The 24,826-nt window shown below is 40.2% G+C and overlaps 1 pseudogene across 1 annotated transcript; it reads left to right on the top strand.

Moving 5' to 3' along the window:
- The first annotated feature begins 512 nt into the window (after positions 1-512).
- Positions 513-23,591, top strand: LOC143559697 (lysine-specific demethylase JMJ27-like; annotated as a pseudogene). The gene is made up of 11 exons (XR_013139988.1): positions 513-1,182; positions 11,647-11,768; positions 12,076-12,172; positions 12,251-12,411; positions 12,977-13,315; positions 14,059-14,585; positions 14,658-14,731; positions 16,799-16,883; positions 23,097-23,216; positions 23,308-23,407; positions 23,527-23,591. The product of XR_013139988.1 is annotated as a lysine-specific demethylase JMJ27-like (transcript).
- The last annotated feature ends 1,235 nt before the right edge of the window (positions 23,592-24,826 follow it).

Below are 24,826 nucleotides of genomic sequence, written 5' to 3'. Positions count from 1 at the left end.
AGTGTCACGTTGACTAGGAAAGCAAAAGGTATGGGTAACACATTAACTGTACCTAGCAACCAAATCAAACCAAACCAAACCAAACCAAACCGAACCTGTCACAAGTCCTATATCTCATCTTCGTCCCTGTTTAATATTTATCTCGATCTTGATGCCCTAAACACCACTGCCAATTAGCGGGAATACAATTACAAACCCTTTGTTTTCATTTCAAAATCTCCCACCGTTTGTTTGTTTTCTATTCTAAACCCTAATTCCATTCCGCCCATTGTTTTCTTTTCTCATCCTTATCTCTTTACAAAACCCACCCTTCTTTCTTTCTTGAAAATTATTACTCTGTAAAATAAAAAAACAATGGTTCCAGAGAACGGAAGTCTTATTATTATTCCCAAACAAGACGCCCCTGTTGTTGATTCTGGACAACACCCAGATACTGATGTTGTTGTTGCACCTGATAATAATATTAATATTACTGCCCATCACCAAAATGAAGCAGGAGAGGTTACAACAGTATTGGGTGAAATACAAGTAAAACAAGAAGAACCTTGTGATGACGGTCATAAAGAACAAGAAGCACAAGAAGAAAACATGTCTTCTGAATCTGTTCTTCAGAAGAAGAATATTGTAGAACAAGACACTAATGTTGTGGTACCTGATAATAATAATAATAATAATCACCGAAAAGACGCAAATATTGAAATAGTGTTGGATGATATTCGAGAAATTAAACGAGAACAACAAGAACAAAACATAATGTCTTCTGAGTCTGAAGAACAGGTTGTTGTCCAGAAGAAGAGAGGTAGGAAGAAGAATCCAGTAGAAGAAGACACTGATAATATCAACACTGATGATGAAAAGAATGATAAAGAAGAAGATATGGTTTCTGATGAAAAGGCTGATAGCACTAGAAGGTCAGCAAGAAGTACTAAGAAGCCTGTTAACTACAATGAGGCTTTCACCGAAATCGGTTACGCTATTCAGGCGAATGAACGGAAGAAGACGAGGAAGAAGCGAAGAGTTCAGGAGACTGCAGACAAGAAGAATAAGAAAAAGAAACAAGAAAACCCTTCAATAACTGAGACTGATGATGCAGCTGCAGGTGCAGTTGCAGAGGCCAATTTAACTGAGAACAATGGTTCAGAGATGAAGTTTTTGACCAGAAAGTCTATTGTGGATGAACATGTACTAATGCCCTTTGTTTGTTGCTTTCTGGTATCTTTTTACATATTTAAAAGTTTCCTTTTTTACTTATTGTTAATGTGTGAAGGGGTATGCACCCGCCCCAACATCGAGCGGGGCGGGTCAACCCATAAAGTACGGATAAGAAGCTTGAAATCAAGATGTCACGAAGACACAAAGCTGAAACCTATGCGCAAGCGCACGAAACACCTGTGCGTGGCGCATATCGCATATGCACACAGCGCGCACACTCAGTGTGAGAATAAGAGAAGACCCCGCGCATCCCCAGGATAGGCGCATAAATGAGACAATAATCTAATCCAAATCAGGATAAGGACAACCGTGATTGTGCTCATCAGACAACCTTCCAGAATGTATCTTTTAAGGAATAAAGAATGTGCTGAGGTTGACAGCTGCCAATGAAAGGTGGACAACTCAGCAAAGCCCATGTGCTACCACATGATGGCACATGGGTCAGGTGAAATACCTTGGTCAGAGAATAATCAGTGAAATAGCACCAGGTGTCCTAAATACACGTGGCGCGAAGCAATAGGGGGAGGCTAAAAATGCCCTAATTGGGTCTGAACCAAATCATTGGAAACCCTAATACTATAAATACTAGGCCGCCTCCACAGTTGGGGGCAGGCAAAAAAATATATTCTAAGTCCTTTACTCATTTTCAGATTCTGATTATCCTCTCCTACAATATCTGATTCTCACACCGGAGGGTTACCCTAAAGAGGACCTCTCTGTCCCTTTCTGAGGGGTAAGCTCACGGTACTGTTCGTTTTGTAGGTGGAAGAACTCGTATCTCGGAAAACCATCGGTGATATAGCACACTCGTACCCGAGGAACGTTGATCGTATACAAGTAAGTCGATACACGCTTCTTCATTGGCGCCATCACCTGTTACAACGGCAACAAAACCACTATTTCATCAATTTTCTCTCTGAAAATCTTCACCATGGTTTCCGGTGTTCGAAACAACGATCAAGTTCTGGAGGATAATGAGCTTGAGGATGTTAATGAGGGACATCAGGTTCTGAGGGCGCCGCGTGACACTGCGCGCACCACCAGTAACCATCCCTTCAACACAACACCTCATAGTCAAACTGAAACTCCCCCAGACGATCTCACGTTCCAAAATCTGACTGGTACAAAACAAAAAGGACCAATGGGCCCGGAAGTTGAAACCAATGACCCTAAAGAATGGCTCATAAACGAACAACGGCGTTTAATGGACAAATACAATGAGTTGGTAAAACACAAAAAGTTAGCCGATTTAACACAAAGGCTCGCATTTGATAAACAAACCATTCGGGAACAACAAAAAAGACGCGCGCGCTGGAAGACGGTCATTCTGTTCACACCGAACAAGCTGATATTAGTGATGAGGAAGAGGTGCACAGCATGAAGAAGACGCAAGATACTCATGCAGGAGGTTCACAGCTTCGCGCACACATGCACATAGCACCTGGAGCCAAAGCTGATATGGATTTATACACACCATACAACCCACAAGCGAAATGGCAAGTGGACGTAACCACACCAAATAGGCCAGCCATCTTGGTAAAACATTCAAAATTCGCTGAGCGCATTGCGAAGGCTCCCATTCAACACAAAACCAAGATGCCAAGTGGTTTAGGCAAGTACGATGGTACAACAGATCCAGATGATTTCTTACAAGGTTTTTATAACACTGGAAACTTAGAAAGCTGGACGATGCCAACATGGTGTCACATGTTTGCTCGCTGCCTCACGGGTGCAGCGCGTGTCTGGTTCGAAAGCTTGCCGACAGGACAAATCGATGGGTTCGAAGAGCTATTGGAAAAGTTCCAGGCTCATTTTGTACAGCAGCGCAGACACACGCGCGACCCCGATGACATCATGCACTGCGTACGCAGGAATGATGAAACCATTGAAGACTACATAACTCGTTTCAATCAGGAATCTCTTGCAATTGGAGGCATCACTGAACAACTCTTGCGCGTGGCCTTTATACAAGGTGCGCGCAGTGATCAACTCCGCAGAGCTCTCGTGAGCAGAGAAGGCATGCCAACCACTTGGGCTAAGCTTATGGAAGCATCGCGAATCTTCGCGCGAAATGAAAAACAAATTGCCCAAGACAGAGCAAGAGATAAAGGGCATCAAACAGAAGCACCACGCAACAATGAAAGGAGGGGCAAACAAAAATCCGTAACCGATTATTCTCCTGCAGAAAAGCAAGCGCAACAAAGTTCACCCCAACCCCAAAAAGACATTCTTAATCGCGGAGAAGGTGACAAGAAGGAAGGCGGCAGAGAGCCTAACAGACCTCTACCAAGAATATGGACTCCCCTCATCAAAACGCCTTCGCAAGTGTTAAGCACAGAGAATGTCCAGTTTAAAAACCCAGGCCATTACTCCATAAGGGACCACCGAACAGTGGCAAATATTGTGAGTTTCACAAATCCACAGGGCACAACATCGATGCATGCCATCATTTGAAGGATGCGATCGAAAAAGATGTGAAATCAGGCAAGTTGGCTCACCTGGTAAAAAATCCAAGACCAGAGAACGAACAACCAGACGGAGCCTCAGCCAGTAAAAAATTCAAAAGAATCTGTGTAGCTGAAGGAAGAAGGCAAGGGCAAGGATCGAGGAAGAGAAGCGCGCAAATCCAAGGGGATTGGCGCGAGCAACAAGTAATCTTTCCAAGAATCAGAGGAGGCCCATCTATCAGCAGTCCTATAGTCATCACTGCACACATCGCTCATTATGAGGTGTCAAGAGTCCTGGTGGACACCGGTAGTGAGTCAGACATCATGTATGAGCAATGTTTCAGGAAGTTGGATCCAGCAGACCAAGCAAGGCTCGAAGTTGTGAGTGCACCAATCTCGGGTGTCTCAAACGAAATTATTCACCCCCTAGGTCAGATACAATTCGAACTAACTATGGGGGATGAGAAGCACAAGCGAGCTGAAATTGTCAACTTCCTGGTCTTGCCCACCACTTCATGCCATAGTATGATCTTGGGTAGAGGAACGATTGCCCAATTCAACGCCATACCATCACCAGCGCATGGCGCGTTGGGGTTCCCAACACCAACAGGAGTAACATTTGTGTACCGAGATCATTTATGCGCAGTAATAAGTATACCTCGAGAGGGGAGAATGAAGCTTCCAGTAGCAAACAACGCGCCAGAGGAATGGATTCTCAACCCAAAATTCCCAAAACAAACAATCACAATCGGAGCTACGATATCAGATGACACAAGAGTGAGAATGAAAAGATTGCTCACAACGTATATGTCAGTCTTCGCGTGGCAACATTTTGATATGACTGGGGTTCCGCGAGACCTGGCGCAACACTCTCTCAACACATTCAAGTCCGTGGAGCCAATTGCTCAAAAGAAAAGAGTCATGGGAGACGAGAAGACAGAGGCCATGAATGAGCAAGTAGAAGATCTACTGCGCGCGAATATCATTCGCCCAATACGATATCAAACATGGGTAGCCAATCCTGTGATGGTAAAAAAAAAGCAATGGGTCATGGAGAATGTGCATTGATTTCAAGGACCTCAACAAGGCGTGTCCAAAAGATTGTTACCCCCTCCCAAACATTGACATGAAGGTGGACTCTGTGGTGCCATTTAAGCTCAAATGTTTCCTGGATGCCTATAAGGGCTATCACCAAATTCAAATGGCACCACAGGATGAAGACAATACTGCTTTCAGAACTGACAAGGGTGTTTTCTGTTACACAAAAATGCCCTTTGGTTTGAAGAATACAGGAGCCACTTACCAAAGACTCATGGATGCAATTTTCAACGAGCAGATTGGAAAAAACTTAGAAGTCTACGTGGATGATTTGGTGATTAAAAGCAGGGAGGAAAAACAAATGCTCAAAGACATCGAAGAAACCCTTCGGCGCCTAAAGGAAGTAAACATGAAGCTCAACCCGAGCAAATGCACATTCGGCGTGGAAGAAGGGAAATTTCTCGGTGTAATGGTCACCAAGGATGGTTTCAAGGTGAACCCAGAGAAGGTGGAGGCTATCCTCGGCATGCCCTCACCATCTACCATGAAGGAAGTTCAAAAGTTGAATTGTATATTGGTATCAATTAACAGGTTCCTAGCAAACCATGCAAGCAAATCTACCCCATTCATTAACACATTGAGAAATTGCTTAAAGAAAAGCCAATTCAAGTGGATGCCTGAGGCCGAGCAAGCTTTCAGTGAGATAAAAGAATGTCTGATAAATCTGCCTGCGCTCACAGCTCCACTACCTGGTGAAACTTTAACGTTGTACCTGTCAGCAGGAGAGCGCGCCATTGGCGCAGTATTATTGGTGGATCGCAAGGGAATCCAAACACCAATTTATTATGTAAGTCGGGTGCTGACAGATCCTGAGACGCGCTACACCATCATAGAAAAGTTAGTTTTATCACTAACGCATGCGTCGCGCAAGCTTCACAGATATTTCAATGGTCATCCTATTGAAGTCCTGACTGATTACAACATCCAGCAAGTCTTGCGACGTCCCGCGCTCTCAGGAAGGCTGACAAAATGGGCGCTGGAATTAGGGGAGCACACGATCACCTATAAGCCTCGTCCAGCAATCAAGGGACAAGTCTTAGCTGATTTCATCGCAGAAATCCCTGAAGGAAAAGTCGAAGTGGCTCAGCGCGAAGTAGACCCTCCGCAAGCCAATAATGAAGAAAACGTTTGGAGATTATTCACTGATGGAGCTTTAAACAACGAAGGGTCCGACGCAGGCCTCAAACTGGTGGATCCAGAAAATCATGAGTATACTTACGCAATCAGGTTGGATTTCAAGAGCACCAACAATGAAGCTGAGTATGAAGCCCTGCTGGCTGGTTTGAACATCGCGCACAAGTTCGGAGTTAAAAAGCTAGAGGCTCATGTAGATTCATACCTGGTAGCAGCACAAGTCAATGGCCTTTATGATGCCAAGGAGAACACCATGCCTCTGTATCTAGAGCAGGCGAAGAAACTCACCGAACAATTTGACTTTTTCAGAATCATACACATTCCGCGCAGTGAAAATAAGTCTGCTGACGCGCTAAGCAAGATGGCATCAACCAGCTTCGATCATTTTGGCAAAGATGTCAGGGTGGAAGTAATGAGCAACCCGTCAGTGGGAGCGAAGTCTGTTCTTGTAATTCATACAACACCTTCATCATGGATAACTCCAATAATGGAATTCTTGAAGGAGGGAAAGGTACCAGACGATCGCGCACAGGCGAGGAAGATAAGACACAAGTTGCAGAACTACGAAATGCTCGATGGTACGTTATATCGACGCTCTTATCTTGGACCACTCATGAAATGCCTAGACGCTGAGGAAGCAAGCTATGTGATCAGAGAGATACACTAAGGAATCTGTGGAATACATGCTGGCCCGCGCATGGTGATCGCCAAGGCAATGAACGCAGGTTACTATTGGCCAGGCATGTACTTGGACGCGTTAAAAGAGATCCAAAAATGCAAAGCGTGTCAGAGCTATGCGCCAAATACCATGCAGCCAAAGAACAACTTGATTCCGGTGACCTCTGCATGGCCTTTCCACAAGTGGGCAATCGATATTGTGGGTCCCTTACCACAAGCGCTAGGGCGAGTAAAGTTTTTGGTAGTGGCAGTAGACTATTTCACAAAATGGGTTGAAGCCAAGCCACTGGCAAAAATCACAGCCGAGGCAATGAAGCAATTTATATGGAGTCACATCGTATGCCGTTTTGGCCTGCCCATGGAAATCGTGAGCGACAATGGCAAACAATTCACTGACAGGAAGATATCCAGTTGGTTCAAGGAATTGCACATCAATCAGGTCTTCACTTCAGTATACTACCCTCAAGGGAATGGCCAAGTGGAACGCGCGAACCAAAGCTTGCTGAATGAGCTGAAGAAAAGGTTGGAGGGAGAGTCCCATGCATGGGTCGAGGAGTTACCTAATGTCCTGTGGGCGCATAGGACATTAAGCAAAACCAGCAATGGCGAGTCCCCGTTCAGCCTAACCTATGAAACGGAGGCTATGATTCCAGCAGAGATTGGATGCCCATCCTATAGAGTGCTCATGATGAGTAAGACGGATAACGAGCAAGAAAGGAGGTTGGATCTCAATTTACCTGAGGGACGCAGAGAGGCGGCTATCATCAGTGAAGCCAAATACAAGAAAAAGCTAGAAAAATACTACAATCAGCGCGTGAAAGAATGCCACTTCAAGAAGAATGATTTTGTCCTTCGGAACAATGAAGCTAGTCGCGCAATACCCCCGGGAAAGATGTCTCCCAACTGGGAGGGACCTTATCAAGTCTCGGAAGAATTGGGAAAAGGCGCATACGCTTTAAAAAATTTAAATGGAAAGAAGATCCCGCGCACATGGAACGCAGCACAACTTAGAAAATGTTTCATGTAAAAGTTGTCAAGTTTGTAATCAAGGCTTTTTAAGCCATTATGAATAATGATACGCTCTATTTTTTCTTAATATGCTTTCTATTACCTTTTGCATACATGTTTCACACTTTCCTTTATTAATTTTGAGCAATATGACAACATTGTATTGACATCAAACTAAAAATAAAACGAAGTAAAACATACATGCGCGAGCTTCAAGCTCAGACGCGTTAACGAGTTTTAACTCTAAAACGTCAGGGCCTTAGCCCAATAATATGAGCCTTAGCTCAAATTACTCATAGCATCCATCCTACGTATTGCGCGGCTGGACCATAAAAATACCTAAGCACAACTAAGGCAAAGCACATGCCAAAGCATAGTTGTTAAGGTCTCAGGTCGGGGCCGCGCATAGGATTATAATGGATATAGGCAGAGTAACACATACTGACACGTAAAGGCTAAAAAACTCATTCATAATTCCCCATAATAAATGCACGATAACGTCGCGCAAAAGAGGAATAATGAAATGCCAAGGCACGTGTCAGCATATTCAGAATATCGCAAAATAACTTGAAATATGACAACTGTTAAGGATTAAGTAAAAATAATTTCCTTACAACCTTGTTCAAGTTTCAATGTGTAAGCATACCTTATATTCAACAAGCACACACATGCAATATAAAGAGATGAATTGGGAATGCGCAAGATGCGAATAATGGAAAAACAAAATTTCATTCCGAAACATAGAAGTTTACAAATTTACAAATGATGAGGTAAAAACTACAAACACAAAAAAAAAAAAAAAAAAAACAAGAAGGGTTTTTCAAGTCTCTATGTTAATATCAGCCTCTTCATCTTCCTCATCATTATTTCCTCCCTCAGCATCTGGCGCAACCCGCTCCTCGTCATCTCCAAACTTACCATAATCAAGCTGTTCGTCTTGAATATAGTCGTCTTCTGTCATGATAGCGTCAGGAGTAGGTCCTTTGGCCACGCCAGAGCCGCTGACAGAGGTAGCGTTGCCCGCGCCATCATCATTGCCACCAGTCCCTTCACATTCATCAAGTAATTTCTTTAAAGCGCCAAGATCGAGCTGGTCAGCAAGCGCGGCTATCTGCAAGTCACAATGAACAATATAAGTACAAAAGATTATGAAAATAAGTCAAGTAAACTCATTAAGGTTAAAATACCTGCTCAAGGATGGGAATTGGAGTATTCAAGTACTTCTCCCCCACCTCAGCCATGTCAGCGCAGACAGCGTCGAGCTGATAAGGGTAGTCGGATGGATTCTTCTTTAGCATGCCATATTCATAACCATCCTTAAACCCCTCAGCCCGACCCACCAAGCGCGACGCCGCATTACAGTCCATCACAAGGGTCTGAAACTCGTCTGAGTATTTCATGGCATAAGCGCAACGAGTCACACCCTGTGAAATCAGCCATTGACGGTCCTGCGCGAGGGAAGAAACAGACGTCTCAAGAGCAGGGATTTGAGAGTTTAACAACTTAACAGTTTCCTTGGCTTGTTTTAGCTCTTCTTTGTCAGACGCTGCTGCCGCCAAGGCTTCATTATTTTTCGCTCGCGCAGCATCGAGCTCTTTCTTCAGGCGCGCAACCTTACTCTCCAATAAAGATTTTTTAGTATTAACCTGCGCAATAGTTTGGTCATGCGCCTCCACTGCCAACTCCAGGTCACGCGCTCGACGCGCGTACTCGGCCGCATCTGCCTCTGCCACTTGCAGTTTCTCCCGCGCAGCTTGCAGCTCAATCCCGCGCTTCACAAAAGCAGCGTTGGAACTTGCCCGGTTCTCGCTAAGTTCTGCTTGGAGTTTCTCAGCTTTCTCTCGGGCATCAGAAAGATTCCAAGCAGAAATCTTAGCCTCTTGCTTGGCCTCCGCAAGGGCATCACGTACCTTTATATAATCATTGCGAAGCTCTTGGGAGGCAGCAAAAAACGCAGACCCAGCAAAAAGGTGGTCATTAAGCAAATCCATGTGAGCGCGGTCATCTTGAAACCTCCTTTCAGCTGGAGGAACAGAGTGAGCCCAAAAGTCTTCACATACGCCCAAGGATTGGAATGAGCTCTCTTCAGTGATACTCCAGCTCGGGCGGTATATGTGATCGGCTCCCTACAAACACAAAGCAATGCAAAGAAACGTTTTAGTTATCTAAACACTAATTTGGAAGTCTGCACAGCGGAGCAAAATAAACTTATACCTGAGGAGAACCGGCAGAAAGATTAGCGCCAGCTGATGAGCTCCTGCCTGCCCCATGAGAAAAAGGCTGCGCCACGAAATCTCGTGGCGCGATAGGGCTTACGCGGCCACCATCAGAATTTTCAAAATTAACCTCCTCCTCATCCTCTATAACAGGTCTCTTCTCCTGCGACTTGGAAGAATCAAAAATAGTCTCACGAGGAGGGTTGCGCGCAGGAGGAGGTGAGGGAGGTCTTGACGCTGTTAGAGCAGCGCGAAAAATAGTCTCCTGCTCCTTAGTGATCCCAATGAGGGGAGATTCAGTACTTGTTGGAGCAGGAGCAGAACTAACGGCGCCAGCGCTAACAGTGCCACCAGCAGCTTGTATGCCAGCTATAATTCCTATGAAAAAACCAACAAGGAGAAACGAAGCCTCGGCAACCCGAATACCCTTGCCGGTCTTCTTCAAGTTAGAGATAACCATCGACTTCACACGGCCTTTACTGGGGGACTCGGTAGTGTCTGGGTTAAGAGACATGCGATTGCAGAATAAGAGCAATCCGATTGTTTAAACACAGAATCCGGAAGCAAAGATAAAGGCTCTGAATCGAAGGGTTAGAAGACAAGTAAAGCTCTAAAGTGACAATGGAGATGAAGAAAAAACCGTTCAAAAAGGTTTGGTTTTATAGGCCCAGGGGAGAGAAAGAGAAACAAGTAATAATCAGATCTACGCTCACGCGCTCCCACTCGCAGGCGTAGGCCAACATAAGCGCGACACGTGTTCCTGACACTGTATGAGGAGACGTGAAAGGCCACTGTAGCACCTCGAGCACACGAAAGGTCTGACACATAACGCCTCCATCTCTGATGCATGTCAACACCAACCAACCACGTGCATTGACGATTCGTTTTAACCAAAGGGATGGAATTTCGCGCAATGCACATATGGGAAATGAAAAAGAAAAGACAAACCCTATTAAGAAAGCGAACCATTGAGTCTAATATCTCCCTTACCTCGCTCGCGCGAGACAAGACACACATTAGACTGGGGGGCTTGAAGGGGTATGCACCCGCCCCAACATCGAGCGGGGCGGGTCAACCCATAAAGTACGGATAAGAAGCTTGAAATCAAGATGTCACGAAGACACAAAGCCGAAACCTATGCGCAAGCGCACGAAACACCTGTGCGTGGCGCATATCGCATATGCACACAGCGCGCACACTCAGTGTGAGAATAAGAGAAGACCCCGCGCATCCCCAGGATAGGCGCATAAATGAGACAATAATCTAATCCAAATCAGGATAAGGACAACCGTGATTATGCTCATCAGACAACCTTCCAGAAGGTATCTTTTAAGGAATAAAGAATGTGCTGAGGTTGACAGCTGCCAATGAAAGGTGGACAACTCAGCAAAGCCCATGTGCTACCACGTGATGGCACATGGGTCAGGTGAAATACCTTGGTCAGAGAATAATCAATGAAAGAGCACCAGGTGTCCTAAATACACGTGGCGCGAAGCAATAGGGGGAGGCTTAAAAGGCCCTAATTGGGTCTGAGCCAAATCATTGGAAACCCTAGCACTATAAATACTAGGCCGCCTCCACAGTTGGGGGCAGGCAAGAAAATATATTCTAAGTCCTTTACTCGTTTTCAGATTCTGATTATCCTCTCCTACAATATCTGATTCTCACACCGGAGGGTTACCCCAAAGAGGACCCCTCTGTCCCTTTCTGAGGGGTAAGCTCACGGTACTGTTCGTTTTGTAGGTGGAAGAACTCGTATCTCGGAAAACCATCGGTGATATAGCACACTCGTACCCGAGGAACGTTGATCGTATACAAGTAAGTCGATACACGCTTCTTCAATGTGCTTGCAGGGAAAAGAAGTGAAGGTACTGTCCAACATGTGTCATCAGTGTCAAAGGAACGACAAGGGACGTGTTGTTCGCTGCCAGAAGTGTTTATCAAAGCGATACTGCGTTCCTTGCATGAATACATGGTATGGTTAATTCCTGTATAGGACTGGCAAATAGGTTGGGCAGGTTTAGGTCAATACAAAAAAAGGTTCATTTGGCTCGGGTGGGGTCAGGTCAGATCAGATCAGATTGTGTTTTGGGTCAAAACGGGTGGTTTAAAAATGTTTTTTTCCTTTTTTTTAAATTAATGTATTTGGAGTTGCTGTTTACGCGCACTACTTAGGTTACGCTTGTTTAAATGCGCTTTACCATAATTACATTTTTGTGCTATGGTAATATAAAGGGATCAACTGCTCTTCACCTATTCCTTTTGTTTACTGTTTTGTGTAGGTATCCTAACATGACAGAGGACATGTTTGCTGAGTGTTGTCCTGTTTGTCTTGACAATTGCAACTGTAAATCTTGTTTGCGTGACGTGCACCCGAAAGTTAGTTCCTTTAGTCTATCTTTTGTTTGTGTAACTTGTTTTTAAAATAAGTATGCTGAATTTGCTGGTGGTTTTTAGGTGAAAGAGAAGATTAATTTTGAACCTAGTGTTGATCAGAAAATTCAATATTCCATTTATACCCTCCACGTCCTCCTTCCGTTCTTGAAGCGACTTAACGAGGAGTATGTCAAAGAGAAAATGTTGGAATCTAAGATTCAAGGTATTTATCAATTAATGTTGTGAACTGTCAAGTAGGCCTGTATACGTAACGAAACTGAACAATCGGTGAATAGGCCGTGAGCTGTTTGATGGGAAGTTTGTTTATGATTTGTTTATTTAGTTAAATGAACTAATCTTTACACATTTCTAGTTTCCTCATTTATGTTCATCAGCGTTGTTACGTTCACTCATTTAAATTTGCTTCTGCTTGTTTGTTTACATCCATTTATGTTCGCCAGTTTACGTTTATTATTATATTCATTTAATTTATTTTTGCCCTATTATATTTTACATCCATTTATGTTCGCCAGTTTACGTCTATTATATTCATTTTCCGAAAAAGCAAGATCTGATACGTAATAGTCAACAAATTTGGGATTCATTTATTAACATATCCTTTTCTTCCGTTTGAGTTTATTTTGTTTTTGTAAACGTGAATTGAATGTCGTGTTTACAATTTTTTTCTTTGGGGGGGGGGGGGGGGGGGGGGGCTTAATACATAACGGGCCAGTGGGCTAAAGACAAATAAATCTTTATAATAAGCTAGCGATGATAAACCCTAAACACGTTCAACAATTTACTTAGGTGTGAGGTTGATGTTAATGTTCATCAGTTTTTTAAGTGGTATACGGATGGTCGATATGATGGAAAAACGAGTGGCCTCAGATACTTAAGTTGAAAGACTGGCCTCCGTCGAGTTTATTTGAAGAACGTTTGCCACGTCATGGTGTTGAGTTTATTACCAGTTTGCCATTCAAAGAATATACGCATCCTCGTGATGGTTATCTTAATCTTGCTGTGAAGTTGCCTGAAAACTCATTGAAACCAGACATGGGTCCTAAGACATATATTGCCTATGGCGTTACTCAAGAACTTGGGCGTGGAGATTCTGTCACAAAGCTTCATTGTGACATGTCGGATGCGGTATGCTTTTTAGTTCTTTTTTTATTATTCTTTTTGCTTGAAAGCTTTTGTAGAATTTACTATTGAATTTATTTTTAATATAAAGTTGTAAGCTTTGTCTTTTGAAGTGACAATCTCATTTTTTCGGAATGTCAAATTAGAAGCATATTATGGAAATTTATTTAGTCATGTCTAGTGGCGCAAACGAGCCGAGCCCGAGCTCGGCTCGTTTAACTTACATAGAGCTCGAGCTCGGCTCGTGAGTAGATTTTTCAAACTCGAGCTCGGCTCATTTACCTTTTATAAGTTATTTATTAAATAATATAATTATTTTTATATATTTTTTCTATTATAATTTTCTGTATAAAATAATACATATTAGTTACTTACTTTTATAACATGATATATATATATATATATATATATTAATAATTATTAAATATATATTTTAAAAAAATATATAAATGGCAGGCTCGTTTAGGCTCGCGAGCCGGCTCGAGCTCGATAAGTGAAGCTCGGGCTCGGGCTTGTTTATTAAACGGGCTTACTTTTAGGCTTGAGCTCGGGCTCGGGCTCGATTAAGCTCGGCTCGTTCGAGCTTTTTAACAAGCCGATCTCGAGTAGCTCGGGCTCGTTTGCACCCCTAGTCATGTCTCATTTTTCTTGTGATGATATCAGATATTTTAATTATTTTATATTTTCCACACAGTCTGCATAAGTTTCTATGTTTTGAGTTTATTAATTTGTATTCTGTTGACTTGAAGGTGAATGTGTTGACTCATACTGCAACGGTGAAGTATAGTCCTGAACAGCTTAAAAAGATAAAAAAATGGAAAAGGAAGTATGATAATCTATTTTTGAGCACAGGTTTTTGCGGTAAAAAAATGGACTCAAGTAGGGGTTTCTCTTTAGTCCTAATACCGAGAATGCGAAAGATGAAACCGCTGTTGAATATGAATGTAGATGAAACAAATCCAACTACTAGTAACCAATTGAATGGAAATGCATTGATAATGGGAAGAGAAGAAGCGTACGCACCAGACACGCAAGTCAAAATGGGAATGCAGAAAATAAAACAAAGTCTAGGAAAAGAGGAAAGACTGCTGGTAGTGAAAAAGAAGTTAGCAGTGATGATGAAGAAGGTAATGACACGTGTGTGGACGGAATTGATTTGGAAGAGGGTGGTGCGTTGTGGGACATTTTTAGGAGGGAAGACACTCCTAAATTGGAGGAATATTTAAAAAAACACTTTCTAGAGTTCAGACATATTTGCCTTAAGCCAGTTGAGCAGGTGAAGTATTTGTATTATTGGACCTATTTTAGTACAATTCTAAAGCTAGTTTTTTAAATATATTTGCTCTAGGTTATACATCCAATTCATGACCAAACGTTTTACTTAACCGTGGAGCATAAAAGGAGGCTCAAAGAAGAGTTTGGTTAGGCTGAGGGGTGTGGAGCGTGAGAAAGGGCGCAAGAGGACAGCCGCTCGCGCCCCGGGGCGCGAGCACCACACCACCGAGGCGCGAGAGGGGCGCGAGCGAAGAAAAAGAGGCAGGCGCAAGGGGGTTCGCGGGACATGTGTGGCGTTTAGGGCTTGGGGAATGGTGAAAAGAGCCGTTTGAAAGCTTAAATGAGCCGTTGGCTCTTAAATTTAAAAAAAAAAAAAATTTCTACTCCTATATATTACCCATTTTATACAACACTTTAACACAACTTCAAAAAACACCAAACTTACCCATTTCTTTATACAACACTTCCTATATATTACCCATTTCTTTCAAACTTTTTTAAAAAAACCTTTACAAAATCCTATATAATACCCCTAAATCAACCCATTTTTACCATATCAAACACAACTTCAATCTCCAAACAACCCATCGTCCCATTTTTTTTTTTTAAAATAATGTCGTCGTACTCGTCTGATTCCGACTCCTCCGAAGAGGATGATTTGCTTCTTCATGTAGGGGGAGTTTTGACCGCAGCCGTGGTAAATCTCTTGCAAAATCAAGCCCATCAACCCCGACTCCCGAGGGTTAGAGCACCACCTCGTGATCGTGATCGATCGGGTGCTAACGATACTTTGATGAGGCATTATTTTAGCCCTCAACCGGTATACGCGGAGTCGGATTTTCGAACTCGTTTTCGAATGAGCTGGCAATTGTTCACGCGTATAGCGAGTGATTTAGAGGCACGGTATCCCTTTTTCCAACAAAGGGAGGATGCTAGGGGTCTTCCCGGTTTTACCCCTCTTCAAAAATGCACGGCTGCTATCCGTCAATTAGCGTACGGCATCTCGTCGGACGCTTTGGATGAGTATTTACAGATGTCGAAAAGGGTTGCACGTGAATCCCTTCATTTTTTCTGCCAAGGTAAAAAACATTAATTTTACTTTTTATTAAATATTTATTACATTTTTTAATATATATTGTACGTAGGAGTCATATCGACTTACGCTCGGAGATATCTGCGTAAACCTACAACGTATGACATCCAACGCATATATGAGGTGCACGCAGAAAAACATGGTTTTCCTGGGATGCTAGGTAGCATCGATTGTACGCATGTTGGATGGGCTATGTGTCCAACGGCCTGGCGAGGTCAGTTCCACCGTGGTGATCATGAAGGGCCGACCCTCATACTTGAGGCGGCGGTGTCACAGGATCTTTGGTTTTGGCATGCTTTTTTTGGTGTTGCTGGGTCAAATAACGACCTTAATGTTATCGATCAGTCACATTTGATCAACGACCTTATCGACGGGGTTGAACCACCTCAATCTTTTGTTGCAAATGAAGAACTCTTCAAGTACGGGTACTATCTGGTCGATGGTATTTACAACGAATGGGCTGTGTTAGTTCAAGCTTTTACAGATCCAGTCGCCGACAAACGGAAGTATTTTACGAAGAAGCAAGAGTCTGCTAGAAAAGATATTGAAAGAGCTTTTGGAGCTATAAAAGAACAATATTATGTTCTGGCGAACTCGATACGTTATTGGACTCGGGAGAGGATAATGGACGTCGTCTACACGTGTCTTATCCTACACAACATGACGTTAGAAGACGAGGGCAAAGCTATATGCCAAAACTACCAAGGTGACATTCCGCCACAACCGTCCACAATCAGTGATCAACAAAAACTTCATAACATAGCAAATATCAAGAGCCGTGAGATACACGGGGATCTTCGACATGAGTTGGTTGAACATTTGTGGGCGAGGCGACCAGAGGATCTTGTATTAGATTAGTTTTATTATTAAATATTATTGTTTGTTTAATTTTTAGTATGTTTTTTTTTATTATATGAATTTTCAAAAAAATGTGTGTTTTTTAAATAATTTTTGAGTTTTTTTAATAATACGTTTTTTTACTACATTTAAAAAATAATAAAAAAAAAGTTTGAACGCCCCCTCTCGCCCCCCCACACCCCTCAGCCTTAGTATGCATTTGCAAGACGTGTAATGAGTTTTTACTGATTTGGTGTTTATGATTTTTGGCTATAATGATCTGGAATTGAACCGTGGACTTTTGTTCAAAAGCTTGGAGATGCTGTCTTTATACCTGCTGGTTGCGCCCACCAAGTTAGGAATCTGAAGGTATGTACATAAACCTACTTTCTAGACTGATTTTAATGCATTAACTTGCTTCATATTTTACACGACATGGACGTACACGGATTGCTTGGGTTTGTTTTAAGGTCGGAATTGTGAACATTTTTAGATAATCGGGTCATGTTCGTGTCAACCCTTTAGTTTTGTGAGTTGACTCATGTAACACATTTATGTATAATTTTAAATGCATTTGTGTCATAACTCAACTATTTTGGTATTTTCCTTGTCAAAATTTAAAGTTTAAATATAAATTGACATATTTTATACATAATCAGCTTCGAATCTAATAAAAAAGTAACATGTGCTGTCTTAATACACATGTCTGTGTCAACCCACAAATACACATGCTGTTTGAGTTTTCGTAAATTTTTCAGATTAGTGTTAAAAGTTTGAACGCCATATCACGAACACGACCCGCTAGCAGCCTTACGTGTTTACAAGTAGCATTTATGGCTTTTCTAAAGTTTGCATGAGGTATAAATGTTGTTTAATACTTTAATAGTGTTTTATGATGTTTGTATTCTACCAATATTAATTATGTCACTGCTTTAGCTAGTTAATGCTTAACTTAGGTTGCAATTATCTGTAGGGGACAAATTGTCTTTTGTAACTACATTAATGGAAAGTACTAGTTGAAAAACAAGCTTATATAAGTATTATGCTATAGCTAAAGCTCTTGTTAACGTGTGCTTACATTTTATAGATATTATACTTTGTATTTGAATTACCTTTTTGTGTTTGCTTAATTTTACTTAACTAGTATGCAACACCCGTTATTTGGTAAATCCATTTATGTCGGTGCCTTATTATATTTCAATCAAATTTAAACGTGGTTTATAAAATGCGAACTTATTATTTTCATTATAAGCAGGAAAGTGTAAAGAAAGCACTTTTCTACAGTTTTTTTTAGAGTCGAACTCTGCTTCAGTCAACCATGTCGGCTGTTTAATATATATTACTCTTTTTATATATTCTATTTAGTTATTTTTAGTACACGTACTTACAAACTTAGTATTTTCATTATAGTTTATAAGTTTTTGTAGACTCATTATTTTGTTTCTTTATTTCTAAATTTTGACGTTATTTTAAATGTGGGCCCTCAGGTGGGCAAAAGTGAAATTACACTAACTTTGACGTTATTTTACTAATTTCGTGAAAATAACGTTAAAAGTGGCGGAAGGTTAATCAGGCATCATGTGGTGACGTTGATGGCCGTAAGACAAAGGTACATGTACTAATCGGCGGGTGTCCCAATGGTTGAGCGTTATGTGCCTTTTGTCCAAGGCTTGATGCAAAACTACTATCGAGGGGTCGGTCTCACTGGAAGTAGCCTCCATTCATATGGGGTAGAGGTAAGATTGTTTACATCTTACTCTCCTCAGACCCAACCATAGTTTTGCTATTGGTGGGATTTACTGAGTACGATGATGATTTCTAAATTTTGCTGATAATCAAGAGAACTTGTGTAAATTTGGCTTATGATACCAACTTACCAATCATTATTGTCTTCTTTCCCTATAAGGTGCTTACAAGTTTGTTTTTGGCATCCGGAGTGGTGACTTATCAGGTCAACACTCCTACTACTACCTTACTCCGGCACATTTAGTTGTGTAGTTCTTCTTTCATCCATTCATCCACAACCATTGCGCTTGAAAACATGATGATATTTGAGGTTTGACATCTCTTATGAACCCAACATCTTTTGTCCACATTCAATGTTGGATTTGCATAGGGTGTTACAACCTGTTATCGAGAAAAGCTCATTGGATCTGCTAATACCTTCCTAATCAGTGGGATCAGATAAATCACAGCTTGTGCTTAGTGGTGGCTAACAAAAGGCTATAGTGCAAAAGTTCATTACATAGTACTTTCAAAGTTCAAGTGCGTCTCTTGTAGACCCATTTTGAGGCGCCGTGAGCTAAGAAGAGAGGAGAAGAGAGGCAAAGGCGTGCCTCATAAGTTGGGCACTCGTATTTTCAAAAACACTTCCGTTATCGTTTACAATATTTCCTTCACAAAACACCATGATTATGCTTGTTTGTAATCAAGTCTTTATAGACAACGGTGCTCGCCTAGGTGCTCTAGCCACACCAACAACCAAATCACTTTGTGGACATAAAGGCCCTCTAGTTGGATGTATGAACTCATAGTGTGGAACCATTTTATTAAAAGTGTTAAAATATTTAGAACGGTTTGTTGAGAGCATTCACATTCCTTCCCTTGTCTTCAAATCTAAAATTATACTAAAAATCATTATATTTTCTCTTTTCTTTTCAAATAAATAATACTTTTTTTTATATTTTTTCTTGTTTTTCTCAATCATTTTCTACAGAAATATCATTACTTTTTCTTTCCTCCACTCACAAAACCTTAAATTACTCCTTAGATTAAAAAAATCCCACTCACAAAATATATGGGCCAGGATGCAAATGCTCTCATATTGCACCTTCCTTAACAATAGTCTTATGCTTAGACCCAAGAATTGATCTTTGTGCCTTGATTGTGCCTAGCACCTTCGACTAAATAAAATTGGGTAGTAACAAAGGAAATTAAATTTCACCAAACTAAATAAACTATAATTACAATAAATATAATAACGATACTCTTTAAAGTGGACACCTTGCATTCTTGAATCAACAAGAAAGTTGTCAATATATTAATATGGGGGTGGTTTCTCTTTCTCATTGAACGAGTCATAGTGGGTTGACTGAGGCAACCCTTTCTAATGAAATGGGTCCGAATGGGTTGATATGGGACACGCCACTCGACACCAACACGTGTGTAACGTGACATTGGGTACGCAAAAGCACAACCAACGTTGATACACTTGTAACCAGACGGTGGTACACGCGTAGCGTGAGGGAATGCATGTGATTGGCTCTTGAATGCGTGAGATCGGCACCAAAATGCGCATAACTGGCAGTAAACAGTGTGACCGATGTTGTAGATGACTTGACATCAAACATGTGTAATTGATGTTGTGAGTAATCAGCGTTGGTAACTTGTACGAAGCTAATTACGTGTCACACACTGAACTAAGTGGGGTAACAAGGTTGAATTGCGCACGTTAAGTGGTGTTGGGCACACGTTTCTAGGTTTGGTACGCGTAACCGGCATTAAACACGCGTAACCAACTCAACACATGAATGCATGTAACTAAACAATTAACACGTGTAAGCGTCATTAACACGTGTAAGTGACGCTGGTTACTCGTGTGAAGCGCTGAGTTTAAACGCGTACCGGGGCTTGGTCACGCATGTTTCTCGTCTTTGCATGCTTAATTGTCATCGAAATGCATGTAACCGACCTAAAACACGTGTAACCTATGTGCACGTGTAGCAGACGTTTGAACGCTCGTTATTGGTGTTGAAACCATAAGCAAAGCTGAAATCTATAGAAATTTCGAAGGCACAACTGAACGCCTTAATGCACGTAACCGGTGTTGAAAACCAGAAGCAAAGCTGAAATTTATAATAATTTTAAAGACGTAACCGACGTCTAAACGCGCATAACCGGTGCTGAAAACCGGAAGCAAAGCTGAAATCTACCGAAATTCTAAAGGTTATTGTAAAGGTGTGCTCGTTGTTGAAAACCTGAAGCAAAGCTGAAATCTATAATAATTTCTAAGGCATAACCCACGTCTAAATGCGTATAAACGGTGCTGAAAACCAGAAGCAAAGCTGAAATGTACAGAAATTTTAGAGGTGTGCCTGGTGTTGAAAACCGGAAGCAAAGCTGAAATCTATAATAATTTCAAAGGCATAACCCACGTCTAAATGCGCATAACCGGTGCTGAAAACTAGAAGCAAAGCTGAAATCTACAGAAATTTTAAAGGTGTGCCCGGTGTTGAAAACCAGAAGCAAAGTTGAAATCTATAATAGTTTCAAAGGCATAACCCACGTCTAAATGCGCATAACCGGTGCTGAAAGCTAGAAGCAAAGCTGAAATCTACAGAAATTTTAAAGGTGTGTCAGGTGTTGAAAACCAGAAGCAAAGCTGAAATCTATAATAATTTCAAAGGCATAAGACACGTCTAAATGTGCATAACCAGTGCTGAAAACCAGAAGCAAAGCTGAATCTACAAAAATTTTGAGGGTGTGCCCAGTGTTGAAAACCAGAAGCAAAGCTGTAATCTATCATAATTTCAATGGCATAACCCACGTCTAGATGCGCATAACCGGTGTTGAAAACTAGAAGCAAAGCTGAAATCTACTGAAATTTCAAAGGTGTAAATGATGTCTAAACACGCGTAAGTGCTGAAAACCAAAAGCAAAGCTGAAATCTATAGAAATTTTGAAGGCGCAACCGATGTCTTAAAGTGGGTAACCGGTGTTGAACACCTGTAGCAAAGCTGAAATCTACAGAAATTTTAAGTGTCTATGGTTTTTGTACCTGGTGTATTAGATAGACGTCCATAGAGCTAGCTATATATTCGTATTTAGAGGGCTGCTTTTGGTTGTTATTTAAAGCTTATTTTGTTCAACTAACAGGAGTTTTTTTTTTTTTTTTTTTTGTATTTATATCAATATCATCATTCGTGTTTAAAATATAACGTGTTAAAATAATATCTACAAATAATTTATTTGTCTATTCATCCTAGGATTTTTGTCTCCATTTAGATAACTGTAACTAAAGGGCATTTCACAGTAGCCTTTTTTCTATAATTAAATTAAAAATTATTATTTTTATTTTTTTCAATTAAATAGTACTTTTTTATAGCTTTATAATTACCTTTTCTCTCCTCTATTTCTAACTATTTTAAAGAAATATGAAAAATTAAAGAGGGCGGTGAAAAGTGGCTTACCAAATTTAATATTTACTAATGAATAGTAATATTTTTTTCTTCTTCGCTTACAACATTTCATACGATACAGAGAACCTATTGGGAATGCTCGAAGCATTATTTTTAAATATTTTCTTTAATCTACTGTATCTCTATCTTATTACAAACATTCATTTTATTATATTCTTTCTTATACACTTACAATATTTATAGTGATAAATAGTGAATCTCCATATTCAAATAATACTCTTAAAGAGCGTTCCCAGCAGTGTCTCTATCTTTCTGTAGTTATACTAAGAGTTTGGATCAAATACAAATGAAATTAACGTGCTAAACGTGAGAATCAAGTAGAGTAATTATGTAATTACTCTACTTGATTCTCACGTTTAGCACGTTAATTTCATTTGTACGTTAACCTTCCCCTATACTAAAAAACATCACATTTTCTTTCTCCTTTTCAATTAAATAATATTTCTTTATACTTTTATCTTTACATTTTTTTTCTACTCCACTCACAACCACTTTAAAAAAACATTAGATATTATTATAGAGGGTGAATAGTGTTTCTCCTAATTTACTGATGAACAAAAGAAGCACATCGTGGCATATGCGTCTAGCTGAACAAGTGCATGCTCAAGCACTTAATTGCGTCTTTTGTCCAAATTTTGATTAAAAATCGGTTGAACATGTTTGAGGCACGTCTTAAAAAGTTACACTTGCCTTAAAAATAAGTTGTAATCAACCTACAACCGTCTAATGGACCCGTCTACGTCCTATGAGCTTAAGTTGATAAATGATAAGCTCAAAAGTTGTTGTATGTGCACATATACTCAACTATGCTTACTGAAAACACCCAATGTATTCTAGAAAGTGTGCTCAAGGCTATTATGTCTAAGTCTAAAGCCCTCTCAAGACGCATAAGCCTTGCACGAAGACTGGATGCATGGCACACAGATAGTATACAAACATCTTTGGTTATTTAGTCATTTAGAGCATTCACGTTGGAGCCTCTATATCTATATTTTTTATATAATATAAAGGAAAAGTTAGATGAAACAACTAAAAACCGCTATATTGGATTCTCTACAATAGAGGAAACTTTATAGAAAACTAAACTACACCTCTATATTTCAAGGCTCGTGTTCAACCCTCTATGTTTTGTTGTGAGCCTATAAAAAAGGAAAAATATTAAGTGTTTGTGAATGGGATAGATATTGAGAGTTGGAAGTGATACGTTTTAAAAAAGTAAACAAAATAAAAAAATGTTATTAATTATTTGTAGAGACGGAGATAGAGGCTCCAATACGAATGTTCTTAGAAAGGTTAGGTAGTTAAGTTGACTTTGCTAAACAGAAACCAACCTGAGTGTTTAAATTATGGGCAGTACATTAATATGTTTTGTGTTGACTTGCAGTCATGTATAAAAGTTGCATTGGACTTTGTCTCTCCCGAAAATGTTGGTGAATGTATCCAATTAACAGAAGATTTCCGTGTTCTACCCCGAAATCACAGGGCAAAAGAAGACAAGTTGGAAGTAAGCAAACAATCTCTTCTGAAACACTAAAATACACAGCTTTTTAATTGATTTTGTAAATAAATAAATAAATAAATTGGTCCGTTGGCAGGTTAAGAAAATGGCACTTTATGCAGTGGAGGAAGCTATTAAGGACATAGAAAACCCAACCGAGCCAAGTAAGTTCAAAGCATTTCATATTTGTGTTTCCAGTAACCATTTTAGATAAAAGATTTGAGTTTGGGAGCGTTTTAAGATTGTTTGATTCATTTTGCATGTAATAATGTTATGCATGGATGAGTTATTGTTTTGTTGATATCTGATTTCAGAGGCAAGAAGATAACTGAGAAGAAGCAGCGTAGGAAGCGTAAGACTGAAGACGAGGATGAGGAATGAAATTCACAAGTGAGTGGCACCGTTTTGTTGTGTATGATCTCGTTATATTTTGTATGAATTGAGATTTCACAATTGGTCAACTGGTCTGGGTCAAGTCTACTGTTAAATTGTACCTCCTAACTTATCCAATGACGGTTGTGTTTTGGTTATTTATTGAGCATGAGATATGCAAGTTTTACCCCTTAACAGGAAATGTACACCGTTGTATTTGTCCTTCATAGGATTGATTATAACTCTTAACACGTTTTGCTTTGTTAGTATTTGTAATGTTAATGGTGTTTGGTAGGTTTGGTTTTTCAATATATGTGACGGGTTTGATGGTGTTTTTATGCAATCTAGGAAGGCAGTGTCTATGTAGAAAAAGACGCTTTAATACATTTAAGTTCATTTTAGGACTAATAACTATTTATATCTGATGCTTAACTTTTATTTTAGAAAGTTTCTCTTAATGCTTACTGAATTAAAAAGTCGCCAACATGTATTATTGTCCAAATAACATGTACATAGACAACTTTGTCTTCCGATCAAAACCCATAACCACGCCATTGACCATCTTTATGCCCAATGATACACCCACTCACTGTCTTTCCGACCAAAACCTATATTTTGTTAAGCTCCACCGCATCTTTCTGCTTAGGCACACTCAGATAGCTTAGGAACATCGTCACCGGTGGTTGTAGATTTCGACAAGTTCAATTCGGATAGATGAGGCGTGCATCAATGATTGGGTGTTGGGAGGGTACCAAACTACCATTTGTGTTATTAATTTTATTGATTAGACCGATCATATCCTATTCTTTATACATACTATATCTTAAAGAAATACTCAAATTCATATCTCCATCTCATCATCTGTTTTATAGATAAGTTTTGTATTATGTACTTTAACCTTCTATATTTAGAGAGCTACTATTCACATTCAATATCATTATTGTGAGTGTATAAATAAGAAGAAAATAATAATAAAATCAGTGTTTAGAAGTATCTTAAATATATATAAACGAAATTTTTAAAAGCTCCCTGGTTGATTCCTACATCTCTTAAGCCATCAGATTGTTTTGTTTGTAAATAAAGGTTTATCATGTATTTGACCCTAATTCACGGGTATGTCTCACCAAACCCTGATGGCCCTTAACTGAGTTATAATATCTCATTAAATTAAAAATTAATCTTACCTAACGCTTTATATGAAAATCCTATAATATAACGATATACTAAAATTAATATTCGATTAT

The sequence above is a fragment of the Bidens hawaiensis genome, unplaced genomic scaffold, assembly GCF_021521415.1.
Source record: "Bidens hawaiensis isolate Kalapana, Puna unplaced genomic scaffold, B.hawaiensis_p1.1 tig00020021_1, whole genome shotgun sequence".
In the NCBI taxonomy this organism is placed as follows: Eukaryota; Viridiplantae; Streptophyta; class Magnoliopsida; order Asterales; family Asteraceae; genus Bidens; species Bidens hawaiensis.
This window is presented reverse-complemented; position numbering and strand designations above follow the sequence as displayed.